Genomic DNA, 4,927 nt, shown 5'->3' on the forward strand with positions numbered 1-4,927 from the left:
GGGGGGGGGGGGGGGGGGGGGGGGGGGGGGGCTGTTTATTTACAGCATTAAACGTTTAAATGTGTATTGTAATAGACTGTATATTAACTTGTTGGGAGAAAACTGGTAGTTCTATGTAAAATCAGACATTGAGCACCCCCATATCGCCAAAATGGTATGATCCTCGTTTCGCTGCGAAGCTTCGACTGTGAGATTGACAGTCGAATTAGGCTCCGCCCATCGAAGCATTGAATCTTTGACTATTGGGCATCAGCCCTAGTTAAATTACTGCAATAAAAATATTAATAGAAATATTCTGACACTGAGACATTTTTGTTGTTTTGGCTTTAGGACTCCAGGGCACTGCATTTTAAGTGAAACCCTGACTAAGGTTGAAGTGCTGACGTTCGGCATTTTGTTTGAGGGTACATACCCTGGAGAGCCAGTGTGGGGAGACATACAGTATAGGCCATCCAGCTTACGACAATGCAGCAGGACAATAATTAAAAGCATACAGACAAGGAAGCCAATGTAAATCACCTGACCCCGGTCCAAATGAGCATTTGTTTCAATAACCAAAAACCAAGGCCGAAGGCATAAAGCTCCTGAAATATGTCAAATCTCTACATTGGACTGCATTTATTAACAATGGCTTTCCTCATTTTTAACTTTGTGTGTTTTGTTAGTTATATTAATAAACCATAACTTCATAATATGCGCATACACAAGGGTATCAACTTCTTTAGCCACTGCTTCTTATATTCTGCTTATATTCTTATAGAGAAGTAGAAATCATCTGGTTAAGGAAAAGTGGAAAAAAATTGAAACAATGCTTTCTGACACAAAGTAGATGGTTGTCGGATTTCTGTCAAAAACAAATCTGACGTCAGAATATGAGCATCTGCATCACTAGCTCACTAGATCTCACCCGTGTTCGCGTGACAATGTGCCTCTGAGGAACAGCTGAAATTGGTCAATGACGTGTCACTCGTTGGAGCAGAGAGCTCCCATTTTTATCCTCTGACAAGGTTTTTTCGAGTTTAGTGAAAGAGCTTCTTTGCTAAATTGTGGCCTTAATTTACACAGAGGTTTGCAGAATAAAACATTTATCAAGATCCCTAAACAAAACAAATCAGACGCACAAAAATAACTTTACAGTGGGAATGGACTTGAATTCGAAAGCACATTTAATCATCTGTCTTGGTTTCCCCGCTGGCACAAACAACACATAGGATTTAATTACTTTACATTCCTTGCTTGAGTGCACTCCTTTAAGCAAGCAGTGTTATTTTGTAAATGTCAGATCTTGACGACAAGAGGCATAATTCACAAGTTCTGTCATGTTTGGGCCAGCAAAATGCCTATTTAAGCGTAAAAAACGTGACTGTGCAGCGAGAAATGTACAACCACAAATTAAGAAAATGTGAAAATTACAATTTCAAATACACACACTATTCCACCGTAGGTCTGATTTAAAATGCTGAGGATAAATAAGCATGTTTCCACCTTCTACCCATACCCTATACTCAACTTATTGTGTCTGTGCCACATCCAAATGCAATAATTGCTGGTGATGGTACACATGGTGAGTAATGAAGGCCTTCCCGCTCTCAGTGGGGGCAGTATGAAAGGTTTCAAATTAGATAATAACAATTATCTGAGGAGGCCTTGAATACTCCAAGACATGCCTGAGGCACTGTGCAGTCTCCCTATCTATTTATTCCATGCAGCCTTGTTACCACACGAATGACCCTGAGATGTACAGTAAGACTCAGAGCCGAAGGGAGCCTGCATACAGCTGATGCTCAGCTTGAAAGTGATGAAAACATGGGTCCTGTCAAAGCATCCGGTCATATAAGCACAGCTGTGGACACTGATGAGATCTGACTCCCAGGTCTCAGCTTCCGTCTCTGTTGCTGACTTTCCCACCCTGTACATCAAGAGCTATTTTTATCCCAGCTGTGACTGGACATCCTGAGAGACACAAGGAGAGCTCGTCCAACAAACGCTCCCTGGGCATATGCATGTACTGGGTCTCCAGCATAAAAACAGAAGCTGAATCTACAGTAAAGGCAGAAGCTTTCCACACGCTGCAAATCTACAGAAATAAAACGGGACTTGTTTTTTTTTTTTTTTTAGAACTAAAACAAAAACTACAGAGCTTTCAAAATACAAAGACATTTGATAGAATCTGCTACAACCACACTGCACAAGTATCACATTACAAAAAAACACATTAAAAACAACTCTCGTCATTTCAGGGATTGCAACAGTATGTGTAATGTGTTATTCCAAGTCCACAGGAAATTATTAATTTAATGAAGTTTGCTGAAGTCCATTTGTTTTTGTAAAGCACTCTATAACACTGATAAAAGGTCCTTGGGTGGGCGACTTTTGCTGCATGTCATCCTCCCCCTCTCTTCTCTCTGTGGCCAAACATTTCCAAAAACTATGTTCCACATATTAAGCTTTCTGTCCTTATTATTCACAGTAAATAAGAACAGATATACACTATAGAGTGTGTCAGACACTCTACAGACTAGAGTAACCAAAATAAAACATTACCGACTGCGCAACCAAGCAAAGTAGGCCGTGGGAAAGAATAACCACAGTCAATTAAAAAGACAATGTGTACCAAATTACTTATACGAGCTTAGAATAAAAGCATTCATACAACAATGGTTGGTCCCCTGGTTGGACAATGCAGGCTGAAGAGAAGACAAGATTTTTGAATTATGAAAATAATCTCACCGCTTGCTGCAAAGCAAATAAGGGCTCATTTTTAATCCCTTTGTTGTTGTAATGCATAGACAAAGTAGTCTATAGACTGTCCTGAGAGAAATGTTCTCTTTAATAGCCACATTCTGCAATCCTCTTATGTGCTAAATATGAAAACAACTACCCAGCCCCATCCCTGCAACAAAACAAAAAATGTTGAAGCAGTGCTATCTATAAAAAGCTTTTTTCCAAGACATTCCTGTGCAGTCGCTGCAAATATGCTCAAGGCAGAGTTAGCTGCGAGCAAGGTGGACAGACCAGGGACCACTGGGATCCAGAGCATACTGGAATGCCTGTGTAATAACAACTAATCACTCCTCTAGATTAGTATGAGACAGTCAAGTACTTGAGGGAAATAAATAAAACAAATATGTCAGGGAAATGTGCACAAAACATCAATAGTATTTTCATTTGATGGAATTGTTGTAGCCATCAAGAACATGGTAGCCTAGGTTTTGAATATTTCACTCCGACGAACAGTCAGTTAATCAGGTATACAACTCAGCAAGTGTTTTGATAATTGATTATTAATTTTAGTTATTTTTAAATCAAAAATACCAACAATTGTCTGGTTCCAGCTTCTGGAAACGTGGACATTTGCTTTTCTTTGTAATTCATGATTGTAAGCTGAACATCAATTCGAAAAAATAAACGGCCCTAGTGTAATTATCATAACTTCAATTAAGAGCAGGAACCCGCTGATAAAGTATATAATGTCAGTGTGGAATGACATGATTTCAACCAAGCTATTTAAATGGAAGATTTGAGAAAACTGGATGTTAAGGGATTAACGGCATCTTACTCCAAATCAGATCCAGAGGAGGAGAGCAAAAGCATTAATTTTGTCTTAATTTAAACAAAATCATTTAAATGTATGCACTAATGAATCCAAGTTATATGAAGAATGAATTAAACAACGTGATTAATATTCATAATTTAAAGCTAAAGGCAGTCTTTAGCTTGAGGGCAGAATTTTAGACTATTAGCATGTCTAAAAACATGAATTTCAATCATTTCTCCGGCTACTATTGTAGTTTATTTTAGCTACATTTACCCACTGCATCCAACATAATATCAGTCCTTCCCCTGTTGGTCGATTAGTCATTTGATTCACACTGTCTTGCAGAGGACTTGGTGAAAAGTTCGACACTTTACTGATACATTTAGCCATTTGGAAATGACCCACTAGACTGCCAGTTTTCACCCAGCGGCAGGGTGACCTCACACAAAGCGCACACCAGGGGAGGGGGACACGCCGTATCACCCACCCAGCATCAGCGACATTGATCGGCACCAAAAGCTCCAGCTGCTGCTGGACAGGGAATGATGTCATGTCATCTCCACCATGTCCCTCACCATGACTGACTCTTCTCCTTCCCCTTGACCTGCCACACTAACAACACCCCATTCACCATCGTTAATCACCACTTGATCACTAAAGGTCAATACTCACACTGTTTATCAAACCCCCCCTTTGGATATAATTCAAGCTGGCATTTGGACTTTGGGTTTAACTAGTATTTATTTTATGTTAAATTCATGGGTTTGTGGTTATGCATGCACAAGTACACAGCAGATGCATGTTAACTGAGATGCTCTTGCAGCCCTTCATCTCGGGACTGACACGACAGGTCCCCCCCCCCACCCCCCCACCCCTCCATCACCATGTGGTGGCATTTTCTTTCGCCCCAAAGTAACGTTAACGTTTGCTTTATTTTCATTCTGGAAATTTCCTCACAATAACTCGCCAGTGACAAACAAACACACGTGGAGGATTAATTTAAATGTCTCTGGAATGAAGAAATAAAGCGACACTTAACGCTAACACCGTTTCCTATGCTGTTGGTTAGCACACGTTCACATGAATTCAACCGTTAAAACGTTAAGGATGCTCTTGCAACTACGTCATTTTCCAGGTTTTATTCGCACAACAGCAGCGTAACGTTAACGGAAACATATCTCACTGAAAATAAAACTGCACAATAAATCACTGCAACACATAACAATGCTTTCTTTTATACTCTCAATGTGTTTTTGTCAAGCTAACACATGTTTTAACGTTAGCACTGACAGCTCCGTTGCACAGCTTTAGATTGAACTAACTGCAGTCTCACCACGTTAAGTGTTACAAACGCTCGGATAACACAGCATTGTGGGAAAGAGGAGAAAC

General features: G+C 40.0%; 1 protein-coding gene across 1 annotated transcript in view; it reads right to left on the reverse strand.

Moving 5' to 3' along the window:
* The window catches only part of jam3a (junctional adhesion molecule 3a), a 13,919-nt gene that overhangs the window by 7,230 nt on the left and 1,762 nt on the right, over window positions 1-4,927 (reverse strand). The gene's annotated exons all lie outside the window — the stretch shown is intronic.

Source organism: Micropterus dolomieu, linkage group LG17 (assembly GCF_021292245.1).
Source record: "Micropterus dolomieu isolate WLL.071019.BEF.003 ecotype Adirondacks linkage group LG17, ASM2129224v1, whole genome shotgun sequence".
Classification (NCBI taxonomy): Eukaryota; Metazoa; Chordata; class Actinopteri; order Centrarchiformes; family Centrarchidae; genus Micropterus; species Micropterus dolomieu.